We start from the raw sequence: 13,934 nt of genomic DNA, 5'->3' as shown, positions 1-13,934 counted from the left end.
GGAATGGCTACTCTCTAGGCTCCTGTGTCATAACTCTACTAATATCTGAAATGGAAAGCACTGAATTAAACACTCAGCAGCTCTCCCCTCACCTTGGCCGAAAATCAAGGGAAGGAAATAGAGTCCTGCTTCCTGCTGCTGCTGTGGTGGGTGGAGGCCTGTGGGATGAGCCAGCGTGGGCTGGCAGCTCAGGACTGTTTGCTAATGTTTCCTGGTTAAATGTTTACAAACCTAGAGGAAATGGCTCTCCCAGATGTTGCTGATAATTTCCTATCATATCCCTCCTGGCATGGTGCAGGGCTGCTTTGTCACCCTTCAGATCAGCTGCTAGTTTCGTGCTTAACAACGGAGTTGACTGACTGCTTTACAAATGCCATCAACATTTCCAGTGCTGGTTTTGCCCTCCCGGTCTCCTGGGTTTATATGGAGAGTAACTGTGCCCTGGCTTCAAGCACAGCTTTCTTTGCAGCTGTTGAAGTGCACTCACAATCAGAATGGCATTCAGCAGAGTTACAGGGCAGCTTTTCCCATATCTCACACCTTCACCGGTGGGCTGTGTTGGATAATGCAAAGGCAGCCCTGGGCCATGCTGCCCCTTGGGGTGAGATTCCTCAAGGTGTCCTGCTCCACTACACCATCAAAGAGGTTAGGCTCTTCCAGCAGCCATCAGGGACAGCTGCTGCCAAATTAATCTCAGCCTCATATTTTAAGATGACATTCAATGTTCTTACCAGAGCTGGGGAGCCCTTTGCGCTGCAGCAATAATCCACTGCTTGGCCATGAAATCCTTAGCACAGTGTCATAGCCACCCCTTTCAGCAGCAAAGTTTTATTAACTTAGGGTGTAAGAAGTTTCAGAGAGCAAAATATCTCCCTCCAAGAGAAATAAGGATGATTTAAGCAGTCTGGGTGTATTTGAGATGGAGAGTGAGTCCCCCAGCTGACACATCAGAGAGAAAAGCTGCAAGCCAAGGCTGCATTTATTAAAGAAGGAAGCTGAGGCTGTGTAAAGCCAACCTTTTTAAGCACTCCACAAGAACATTTTAATAAAAAGCACAACAAGCCCACAACAAATCATGGCTTGGAAGCAGAAAAAAATGTCAATTCCTGTCAAGTTTTGAAGAACAGCCTGAGCTTAAGGAAAAGCGAATTCCTGCTACACTCCCTTCCCCTGCCCTCCACTCCCATGCACAGAGCAAAGCCACCCCAAGCACCACCCGTGACATGCTGCAAATCACGCTGGGGAGCAGCGGGGGGACAGCCACCAAGCCAGCCATGGGAAGGCCCACTGAAGGATTGAAGCTTAAAGAAAATGAAATTTATAGCCAGAGCATTAAAATATTAAAAGGCCTTAAAGAAGAGCCATGAATCTGATTTGCGGGGGAGGAAAGGCAAGTCTGTCGTCGGGCAGAGACAAATGGCTGCTGGACTTGACAACTCACATAAATCTGGCAGATGAGAAGGAATAAAGCCCAATCAGACCCAAAAAGAAAAAGAAAAAGGTGATGAAAATATTCCAGGACATAAAGACTGAAAATGAGAGGAAAAGCTAAAGAAGATATGGAGGTGAAGGCAGAGAAACGATTATAAAATAGCAGCAGAAGATGGAGGGAGAGGAGAGAAGTTATTAAAAATGGCCAGAAGTAGCTTCTTGGTGGCACAGGTATTTCTGACAGTCTTGCCCAAGACAGCTTGTTTTTCTTGCACAGCAAGAATTCTTTGGATGGGCTTCAACAGCTTAGACCTTTCACAGACATAGAGGAGCAGCCCATACCATGCAGAGGATCAGCATTAAACCACCCAGTGAGGAAGGGTGGGCACAAGGAACCACATACAACCCCAGCATCATGGGGTGCACTGGGGCAGATCAGCACTGACCAGGCAGACCCACACATGCTGCTCCCCATGAGCAGCAAAACTGCTCCTGAACCTGATCAGCTGCCCTTAGGCATGACTCTGGGCTAACCCCACAGGTTCCCTGAGAGTCACGGCTGGTTGTGCAACATGGGCGAGCTGCAGATGCTCTGTGGCTTTAGAAGTCAGCAGAACAGACGCGCCCAGATCTACACTTCTCACCCCACATCACTGGGGACCCCTCCAGTGGGGTCTCCTCTCATGGCAGCCACGCCCAACTGAGACTGGCTCAGGGGCTGCTGCCACACTGTGCTGAAGAGAGACTGCAAATCCATCCAGGAGTCACAGCCAGGACCCACCACAAGTTGGGAATCAGGGTGCAGGGAGGGCTGGGTTTGCAGAACGCTGTCTGTACGCCAGCCCTCCCTCTGAAACGCTAAACAAAACCCAGCATTCAGCTACACTTCGGAGAAAGCATGAAGCATCTGGTTCCCTTCACTGGTGTACATAGCAAGAGAAAAGTTGGCAGTACATCTGATTACCATAAAAGAGAGAGCTATGCAGAAAAAAGCCACATTAGCCTAACATTGCCCAAAACAAAGTGAAATGTCTGCCTTGTTTTGAAGATGCTGATGGTGGAAATGTGAGCAAAGGCCAGCCCAAATTAATGAGCACTGCAAAGGAATTGGCTGGGCTGGGACTGGCACCGTGCCACCGTGCCTTGCCCGGCAATTCTTATTTATCAGCTTACTTGTTTTGCTGGATGGGGAAACAACCTGCAAACATGCAGAAAACCAGGCCTGGTGCTTCCTACGGGTCACACAGGCCACTTCAACCACGGCAACCAGGAGCTGCAGGTTTACACACACCTGTCCGCATCCCTCTCCTGCACCGCACAAGGGAGCCCAGCCCTTTGCCAGTGGGACTTCTGGGGCACTGAGGCCCCTGTCCAAACACCTCCTGCCCTGTGCCAAGGCCAAGCATAGCACCACACTGGGGCCATCCATCCCTCCTCACAGCTCAGACAGGAATGATGATGGGGACAAGCAGAGGAGCCATGCCACCTCCTGTCACAGGCTGCCCCAATCACCACTCTGCAAAAAAAACCCAGTGCTGGGGAGGTAGCAATTCCCTGGCAACATATGTCAGGACAGCTGTGTCAAGGAGGGTGAAAGAGGTGTCTGCTCTGTTTCATGGAGCAAAGCAGAGTTTCCATGGCTCTTCCTCACATATAGGCTGAGATTTCTTGCTGAGGCAGCTAAAAACTTGGGGTTGGGTTGGGGGAAAGGAGAAAACCCCAGCCCTGGCTTTGGCTTTCCTCCTGGAAAGGAAAACCCATCCCAGCAACTTTCACTTTTATGATCTTCAAACATGCAAACACCTCAGTGCCATCCAAGCATCTCTTTCCAATTTCAGTTGTAACACATGCTGAAGGGCTGGGGGAAACAGGGAGGGAAACTTGCTGAAACAGCCAAAGGCAAAGGCAACAGCACCTTAACTCTTTATGTGAGGATGCCTGTGGGGTTGTGTGTCTCAGAGCTTGGCGTAGGGGTCTGGAAAGCACATTAGCCCATCTCCCTGGGATAGGTATCCCCATCTTCAGCCCCATCAGCCTCATGAAGGCTAGTTGGAGATGCAGGTATCAGTAATGAGCACACTTAGCTAGGCCCCACATCATTACAGAGCAAGTCACAGAGTCCCACTTGGACCAGGAGAGACAGGTAAGAACAGACTTTCTAAGGCAGTTTGCCAGACTGCTGTCCAGCCATGCCAATCATTGCCCCAAATGGGGCATAGGCAGGTGTGTGGCTCTGGGCACAGACCAGATTAATTATCCCCTCTGACCATAGCAAAGCAGCTGGGTCCACACTGCCCACACGATCTCCAAAGCTCATTAGAAGAGAGCACTGTCACGCTTGAGAATGAGCTGGTGTTAGCTTTGGATGTCATGATGATAAAACCATTAAAATAGGGATCCATGCACCAGTGCCAAACCATGACACGTGAGGAGGGGGCTGTAACAATACAGGCAGCTGAGTTGCTCCAAACCAGAAAGTATTTCGAGGGCTAAGGAGAACAGTGAGGCTGCATCGAAGAGCGGAGGTTGGGCAGATGGGAGGATGGAAAAGGCTGCCCCTATCTTGTCTTTCTGGATATCCACAGTGTCACAAACAGGACATTACTCAACAACTTAAAAAATGAACACCTCTGCCTGAGGTTATCAGCCTCCAGATAACGACTAGGTTGTGAACACAGCAATGTTGCTGGAATTGAAGAGATTCACTATCCTCACTCAAGAATAAGTGATGATGTTTCCCCCAGATAATGGAGATGAAGGGGAGATAATGCTGATGAAGAGCAGGGATGGAGTAACGGTGCAGCCACAATGACTCATCGCAGCTGCCCAGGAGACTTGGCAGGCAAGGAAAATATTTGCACAAGGTTTAATAAGCCCTGTCCACATTCCTTTTGATGCCTGAGGGATACCCTCATGAATTTGGATGGCAACAGCAGCGTGGTGGGCTTCTCCAACCTAGCAAGCAGAATGCAGAGGGGCCTCCTCAGAATATAGGGATGGCTGTCCTAAAAATCTCTGGTCAGGCAACCCAAGCTGCACTGTAATGCTGTCCTGGACATAAAAAATACACTTCTTTTTCAAATGAGAAGGCTAATTATAAAACAGTCTCCTGATGCCCCCATCTAGCCTAGGCAGGATATGCTTTGGCTTGATCTGCAAATGCTGATGGTGCTGCCAGCCCTGTGCCTCCAACAGGCTCAGCACCACAGAATCACAGAATGTCAGGGGCTGGAAGAGACCTCGAAAGATCATCCAGTCCAACCCTCCTGCCAGAGCAGGATCACCTGCACCAGATCACACAAGAACGTGTCCAGGCGTCTTTTGAGTATCTCCAGAGAGGGAGACTCCACAATCCCCCTGGACAGCCTGTTCCAGTGTTCTGTCACCCTCACAGTGAAAAAAATCTTTCTCATGATTACATGAAACTTCCTATGCCTGCACCCTTTCCCTAAGCAGAGGTAAGTACAGGGTTTGTTCTATTGTAGGACAAGAGCTGGGAGACCCACTCCTCCCAGCTGTCCCCCTGTCCCACAGTCCCCCATGTAGAGAGGTTCCTGCATGTGTGCAGAGGCTTCAGAGGCACAGCCTGGGACACTTGCCTGCATCCACATGAGAAAGACAGAACCTGCTCCTGAGCATCTTCACATGGAGAAGGAGGTTCCTGGCACTCGGTGCCCCGTTAGCTATGAAGAGGTGGTGGGGCTGGAACTGATGTCGTCTGGAGTGCCTGCCTAATATAACACAGAAACGTTAGCTAGGGTCTTAAAAGTAAGCTTTTGTTTGAACTTCCAGAGGAAAAGAAAACGCACCCAGAATCTGTACCTCTAAAAAAACCCCCAAAACATAAGGAAAGCATAAAGATAAATACAATTCATTAACAAATAAATGTTGCTTTTTTTTGGTTATTAAGGGCTGGAATTGTGTTTTGTGGCACTAAGCAGCAAAGCCTCTGCCAGCAAGGGACGGAGCCCTGCATGGGCTCTCCCTTCACAGCCACAGATTTGTTGTGGCAGCACCAGCTGCAGGCAAAGTAGAAGTCGTGCAAGAAAAGGGATGAGCTGGAAGAGACCCGGTGCCTTGCCAGGTGCCCTGTGTCAAGTTGCTAAGGCTCACCTGCAGTGCTGTGAAAGCCCAGGCACTGCCAGGTGCCATCACAGCCAGCAAGGCTTTGTGAGCACCTTGCAATGGACTGCACATGTGGCATATGGGTCAGACAGGTGTTCCCACCTGGGTCCATGCTCCAGGCAGACACAAGGCAGCATCGGAAACATCATAGTTCCCCCATGTGGGTTTTGATATGCTGCTGGCAGTCCTGCACAGCTGGCTCAGTGCAAGGTGAAATCCTTTCCATGCCGTACTATGTTGTGGCAGCCACAGAGCACATGTAACAAACTGCAGCACAGGCTAATGTTAGCTGTGCCAGACACACATGCACGTCTAATCCAGAACCTTCCCTCTGCCACCACTGCAGCACCACCTTTATCTCACACCCACAGCAGCAAATCTCTGTGCTGGGTGTAATGCCGCAGAACCTGGCTCTGCAGAGAGCCCTCAGCTCAGCCGAGGCAGCCTGCAGCTCGGCTTGCCCTAAGGTCCTTTTCTCCCCGTGTCACTAAGTGACCAATGTCCTCCCTGGTTCTTGCAAATGCCCCACGCCCAAGCCTCACAGGGCACTGAAAACACACGATGCTGTCCTTGCAGCTTCTTTCTTGCTCTGCTTTACAGTGCAGGTTGATTTAGAAATAAAAAGCATTGTTTATAAAGAACTCTCACCCCTCTCTCTCTCTCTCTCCTCCTCCACCCTCACCGCACCGCCTCTCCCCCGCTCCCCGCCGCGCAGCGATGGGGGATAATGAACTGCTGGGACTGCCCTCCAAAAAGCGCTTAATGACACTGTTGGCTCTGTGTGCGGAGCGTTGGCTGTTTCCAGAGCTCTCCTTATGAATAGTTCTCAAGCTGTTTTCACTATTACGTTACAAAGAGCAATTCACTCTTCGCTGCCTATTTCCATCACTGAAGCTGGCCAGCGTAACCCACGCGGACCCGTGACACCAGAGCCAATGGCTAATGCTCCTGCTCCCTCGCCCCTGTCGTTATGGCAGTAGAGAGGGGCCAGGCTTTCCTTCCCTGTCCCTTGCCACCTTCTCACTGCCAGGCTCCTTTTTCAGGAATATGCTCCAGTTTTGCAAGTGGTGCTTCTCCAAACTGGGTAGCTACAACATCCCAGATCGCATCCCCAGACCCACATGTGCTCATGGCACTGCTGAGCCTGTGCCTCCGACTGTCCACTGTCGAGGGCTGGGAGTCCCTGCTGCAGGCTTGGCAAGGGGAAACAGGACCCAGTCTGAGCTTCATCTGTGCCGCGGAGACACTGCGAAGATGCGGTGAAACAATCTGTTCTCATCTTTTCTTGGACCCTTTGCTGTGAGACACAATATTTTGGAGGGGCAGCCGAAATCTCGCTGGTGTTAATTTACTTTCGGTCTGCTCACTGTTAACTTTAGGCTTGCTGCGCTTTTTGTGGCTCCCTTTCCTTAAAGAAAGATTATTTTCTCTTAAAACAGGGCGAGAAGCAGCTTGGCACCACAGACACTTTAAAGATGTTTGAACATTTGCAAGAGGAAGCAACCACGGGTTTTAAATATTATGAAAAGCACCTTGAACAAATTCTTAGCAAGGGTCCCCCATGAGGTCCGTGCTTTGCTGAATGAGCCTGTCACTCAGGCCAAGGGCGGCTGAAGCTCGGTGCATCTCCCCACACTTCTGTTCTGCAACTCAAAATCCTGCAAGGACAGGGCAGTGACTCCAGACACTATGTGGGAAAGATTAGCTCTGCCAAATCACAGAGTTATTACAAACAACAAGAGGCAATGCAAGGCAGCTCCTCCCTGAAGCCACGCTCACCTGCCAGCCCTCAGCAGTGCCTCATAAAAATACAGGTATTTATGTTCACAACATACTTCAGCACTGCCAAGGGAGCAGTGGTTCCCAAGCTGCTTGTAGGTCTCACTGAGGTTTTCAGGTATTGTTTCACCATTCCCTTCTTATATGAAATTGGGATGTGGTTTATCTTTTTTTCTCCCCTAAATAAGGTTTTCCTGTTGAAACCTTTATTTTCTGGCCAATCTAAAACCCAAGAGATGGTTTTATTTCTAAGTAATTGTGAGAAAAATTACCAGTGGCTATCCACCAAAAATGTAGAATCATAGAACCAACCAGGTTGGAAGAGACCTCCAAGATCATCTAGTCCAACCCAGCACCCAGCCCTAGCCAGTCAACCATGGCACTAAGTGCCTCATCTAAGCTTTTCTTGAACACCTCCAGGGACGGTGCCTCCACCACCTCCCTGGGCAGCCCATTCCAATGCCAATCACTCTCTCTGGCAAGAGCTTCCTCCTAACATCCAGCCTAGACCTCTCCTGGCACAACTTGACACTGTCCCCCCTTGTTCTATTGCTGGTTGTCTGGGAGAACAGACCAACCCCCACCTGGCTACAACCTCCCTTCAGGTAGTTGTAGACAGCAATGAGGTCCCCCCTCAATGTACATCTGCTGGTGTCCACACAGTTAATCTGTTGGGAGTTTTAATTAAAAACCAAAACAAAACACAAAACAAAACCCCAAACATTTTCTGCCCTAAAGTGTTTCTACCATTTGGACTCTCCTCACATGTTTGTCAAGTCTTTACCTGTCACTTCCTTGCCTCTTCTGACTCAGTGCCGTACTCCTTGTGTCTCCCCACCAATTTTTCGTGGTAGAGTTGCATTCTCATCATCTATCTAACTGCAGGCACTCAAATCACAGCCACTGGGTTCAGGAGGACCAGTGGCCAGCAGAGACCATTAGATCATCTTGCTTGACCTCTCCCTGACACAGGGCTGAGTCTGGCATCCAATCACTCCTGTACCAAGCCTGGTAACTCCTGCTTGGCTAAAGCAAATGGTGCAAAAATGCATCAGGTCAGGGTCTAAATATATCAAAGGCAAAGGAATATGCTGCTCTCCTGGGTACTTTAATCCTTATTAACACTCACTTTTGAAAATGTCTGTTTGATTTCCAATTTGAATTTGTCTGGCTTCAGCTTCCAGGCATGGGCATGTGTGATGCCTTTCTCCTCTAGATTAAACAGCACTTTAATACTTGCCTTTCTCTCCCCGTGACGGTACCTCACACAGCACAATTAAGTCACCTCTTGATCTTCTTTTTAATAAGCTAAACAGGCTGAGCTCCTTTGGTTTTGCACTGTAAGACATTTCCCCTAGCATCTCCCAAGGATCAAGTCTCTAATACTGCCTGATTGCGTGGCAGGGGATGTGCAGCAAAGCAGTCCTGTGCAGGTGATGAAAATAAAGCAGTTTGCTAGGAGATGAATGCCTTTCCCCCTCACCTACTCCCTCAGCCAGCCCATATTTTTGATGAGGTTGCCTAGGGGTGTCTAGTGAGATTTCACACATCTCCAGCCGCATCCTGTGTCCCACATCCCCAAGTCACTGAGTGATGGGGAGGCAATATCGCAGCTGTCCCCACCTGTGCATACAAAATACTCAACAAATGACAAAGTTGAGGGCTATTTCCTAGTGCGGGGACCTGGGTGTGCCCAGAGCTACCTATTGCACCTGGCAGAGGAACCACAGTGCCACATCAAGTCACACCCATTGACTCTAGCCATCCACAAAACTCACTACTCCCTGAGGTTTTAAGTGCCATGAATCACTTCGCTCATCTCTAAGAGGTGGCTCAGGACACCTGGGCTCCAGATGGCAGGCAGCAGTGCCTCCCACCAGGGCACTCGCTGCATTTACTGACTGAAATGAACAAAGGGACAAGGCCTTTGTTCATTCAAAATTCACCTGGAGCAACAATAAATTTCAGCCTTGACCAAAACCTGGAAGTCGCTCCACATGCCACGCTGCACACATTATTGGTAAGAACCATCGCTTTTGATCCAATCCTTAACACATCTCCTTCAGAACTGGAGTCTGCATGCCCCACCTACACATGCAGTAATGGGCATATTTTAGGTGATGTGATTTTGCAGCCAGCCAGCCCACAAGCTGGATTTTAGCCATGGGCCTCAGCAATACCATTTCACACACCATTATACTGGTTTAGCTGAGAGAGCGTGCAGAGCCCCTTGCACTCTCCGCCGAGCATTTGTCCTGCCCGCAAATCAATTACAGCAGACACCGCCTGCATTAGGACTGCTGCTTGGCACGGGTTTCCACCATGATAGATGTTGCTCTGCTCTGCAACAAATGACTTAGACCTCCAGGAGGTTGTGTCCATCAGCAAGGATTTTATTAGGTGAGCCGTGTCCGTTCTCACAACAGCAAAGGCTATCTGGCAGAAAACTGTGAGCTGTTTCCCTCAGAGGGGGCACGCCCCAGACGAGCTTCCTGCTCTCACTTTGGGAACACGCTCAGGTATTAAAGGGACCAGAGAGTGTCATTACTGCCAGGTGATAAAAACAACCACTGTTTGGGAAGACTGATGGCCTTTGTAAAACCTCCCAACAGAAGCTTCATTTTGCACAGTGGGTAATAACAGTAGTCTTGGGCTGAAATCCCAAAGCAGCTGCATTTTCCAAGGCTACAAAAGTGACTTCAGGATTCCTGGCGCCACATTGCTCAAGCATCACTTTTTGGCAGTCACAAAGCCTGAGATCAGTTAATATTCTTCAACAATCACAGCTCAAAGATGTCATCTGCTCTCTCCCTACTTGTAGTTCTGCTTTCTGGTTTTCCTCCTTGGCTCAGCAGAGTGAGAGCAGAGGCTACTTTGAACAAGAGAGCCAGCAAGCAAATCTCCTCCTTTTATCTTTTCTCTTCCAACAGGGATAGAAAGGCCTCACTCTCTGACACTAACATAACTGCCAGCTTGCATTATGACATCATGAAGACATCATTGTGTCACACTGCAGACATGACCTCACAAGACAACTCCTTGTGCTCCAGGAGCACCTGGACCTTCCAGCACCATCTCCAGCCCATTTTCATCACAGCTGTCAATCACAAGCCTCTAACAGACTGGAACTGGCCCTGGGGGGAGGCACAGGCTGAGACATTCTCATTTACCTGCTGCTCTCTTGGCCATAGCCATTGTCCCAGCTGAAAAACAGCCACCCTGCTCAAGGGTCACTGGAATCCATAGAAGTTTTCACTAGTCCCTGGGCCACACCAAGCACAGAGGTGCCACCAGCTCACCTGGGAGCAAGTCAGGTCCCCACCCATCTATTGACCAGCTTTAAAGATAGTTACTATGAGAGCCCAGAGGGCAGCATGGGGTTATGAGGCTGTGACATGCCATCACCCACAGGCTGTGTCAGATCCAACAGGTCAAAGCAGGGTCTCCCTGCTCTAGGGCAGAGAATGAAATAGTAGCACATTCACCAGAGAGCAAATAAAAAAGCTTAAATGCAGTAATTTAAGCTCTGTTTTTGACATTAACACTGCCACTGTTAGTGGCCCCCTCCTTGCCAGCACAGGAGCTGCAAGCATGCAAGCAGAGGGGTGCTGGCTATTCCCTTGCACGCTCAGTGCTGGGGTGAGGGCTCTGTGTGGCAGCCTTAGGCCAGCTCCTGCACCAGAAGTACTTAGGCGGGAGACAGGCTTCAGCTCACTGTCACAGCAAGGTGCCCTGCTGCTGGTGTCGCTCACATTCAGTTCTGACACCTATTCATCCAGCTCAAGTGGTTTTTTCCCACGAGTTTTCTTGGCTGTTTTCTCTAGATTAAGATTTTCTGAAGGCCGCTGGTTCCCTTTGTAACCTTTCAAGAGTCCCTTCTATATGAAGTTCTCTTCACATCATCTCCAACAGATGCAGGTAATAAAGAAGTCACAGCAGCTTTACGACTTTGAGAAGCTCATTATATCTATCTACCCATCAGGAAAAGGAGCTGCTTTTAAAAAGAGGAAGGAGATGGATTTTTGCCGTTATTTATTGTTTAAAAAGGGGAAGAAAAAGATAACTTCTTCAATCCTTCCCAGCCCAATTGGGTGATAACATCCTCTGAACTAACCAAGCACAGTGCCAGCTCATGCCAAAATTAGGACACTGTGCCATGGCTATTTGGAGAGACTAGAGAACCTAGCTCCACGTATGTGCATCCCAGTCAAAGCACCTCAGCTCTATCAATTTCACAGTATCACAGTATCACAGTATCACCAAGGTTGGAAGAGACCTCACAGATCATCAAGTCCAACCCTTTGCCACAGAGCTCAAGGCTAGACCATGGCACCAAGTGCCACATCCAACCTTGCCTTGAACTGCCCCAGGGATGGTGACTCCACCACCTCCCCGGGCAGCCCATTCCAGTGTCCAATGACTCTCTCAGTGAAGAACTTTCTCCTCACCTCAAGCCTAAATTTCCCCTGGCGCAGCCTGAGGCTGTGTCCTCTCATTCTGGTGCTGGCCACCTGAGAGAAGAGAGCAACCTCCTCCTGGCCACAACCACCCCTCAGGTAGTTGTAGACAGCAAACATTTCAGATCCAGCCATGGGGTTGCCAGGGATGACAATCAGCCCAGGAAGGCTGCATTGTTAGAGGACAATTAGAGGCAGGTTAAGATGGCTTATGATGGACTATGGCAGATCCTGCCTGCCCATGAATGTCCTCAGTGAACAATGGGGTGGGACAAGGAGCTCCAAACATGGTGCCCATGCCCTTGAGTACTCCCAAAGCCATGCCCAGGAAGCACAGGTTTTGCCTGTGCTGCCCAAACAGGACCTCTATCCATTCCACTATAGACCTGACACCACAGCCCACCCACACTGGAAATGCTTTGCTACAAAGAACGAAGGCTGCAAATGAAGGATTAGGCAGCAGAACAAGAGCCAGAGGGACTGACAGTCTTCAGAAACAGCCATACATCAGCAAGAAGGTGACAATCCCACACCCCACCCCAAGCAGTACCGCTTCCTTAGCGGACATTTGCACCAAGCAGTTGCTCTCAGGCTCTCTGTGAGAGCAGTTCAGTGAGCTCCTCACCCATTCTCATGCTCTTCATTGCTGCTCTCCCAGCAGCTGGGACAGCTCTCTTCCAGGGACCTCCCATCTGTCCATGCCTGCAAGGACGTGAGAGTTTTGCACCAGGAAGAGCTGATACTGGCAGTACTCAGAGGCAGAAGCTTCTGGGTGGTGACAGAGAGGGTTAAATAAGCACACTAGGAAGATCCAGCCTCTTGGGTCATGGTATTGGGTCATGTGTTTGCTATGTCCTTCAACCACATCAGTCAGGGATTCATAACTGCTGAAGTCCTCACTTGGGAAATACATTTTCCAGGCATGGTTCCAGCCAAAAGGCAGCTTTGTAGGCCTATTGTCAGCATGACTTTGCAGCTTGTTTGCAAATGGCTGAAGACCTTTCTAGTGTTTCTCTGAGCCTAGTTCATTCCCAAATTGCCCAGCAATTGCTGCTCTGCTCAGCCTTGGAGCAGGAGAAGCTCTTGGAGTCACCCAGCAAGAGAAGGGCTCAGAGCTGTGCTGAGTTGTGTTGTCTGTGGCAGCTCAGAGACTGGGACTGGGGCATTACATACTTGGCATGAAATCACGGCTTCTGCAAGAACAAAAGGACTTTGGTCACCATCTTCCTGCCATGGCTGTAGCTCCAAAATGCTGGTGTCTGGGGCCTTCACTCCCTCCCTCCTCTGTTTTGCAGATACAAAGCCTCTTCCTCTACAAACAAACAAACAAACAGTTTTGCTCTTTCCCGTTGGCCTCTTTTGCAACCACACATCCCGTGTGACATATCTGCTCTTGCATCAAAACCCTTGGTGAAACAAAGCAGAAACCTGTTCTCCTTGTCAACTAAAACATTAATTAGGACAGAACACTGAATCTGAACGAACAAACAAACGAAAACGCTGCCTCCCTCCAGCAATTTAAGCAAAAGTCTCTGTGCAAAGATTAGCTGATGGTGATCAGTCACAGTTACTTCATTTTAAAGGTCTGTAGCCAAAATGTCAGAGTTTACTTTGCAAACACTTTCTGGTTTTGGTTTTGTTTTTTTTTTTTTCCAAAAGAACAGGCTAAAAAAACTCACCCTCAGCCTTTACTGTTACAAATTATCCTGGTTGTATGAAGCAAAATGCCACATCCCATCTGAAAATGTTAGGTGATGGTGGTGGTAAGTATTTTGTCTCATGCTGATCTAATTTGTGAGCCATGGTGAGGCACAGCCTGGGTTACAAGAGTTTAATGAGGCACTCTAGATAAAGCACTGAGTTAAGGCCCTGTTCAAATGAAATATCCCTGTCCTCAGCACCCCTGGCTGGACTCTGGGCTGGGATGGAGGTTCAGCCCTCCTCTTACACCACCTGCACCCTGCTGCCCAGTGCACCTGTCTGGCATTCAGGCACTTCTACAGGAACTTTTACTTCTGCAAACCTCTGGTCAACAGCAGCAGCTCAGGGAAGCAGCACTTTCAAAGGCTGTTCCAGAGGACAAGGGATGGACTTGGGAGGGCAGAAGCTGAATAGTGTCTGAAGAGCACAGTTGTTGGAGTG

Source organism: Pogoniulus pusillus, chromosome 2 (genome assembly GCF_015220805.1).
Source record: "Pogoniulus pusillus isolate bPogPus1 chromosome 2, bPogPus1.pri, whole genome shotgun sequence".
NCBI classification, from domain to species: domain Eukaryota; kingdom Metazoa; phylum Chordata; class Aves; order Piciformes; family Lybiidae; genus Pogoniulus; species Pogoniulus pusillus.
This window is presented reverse-complemented; position numbering follows the sequence as displayed.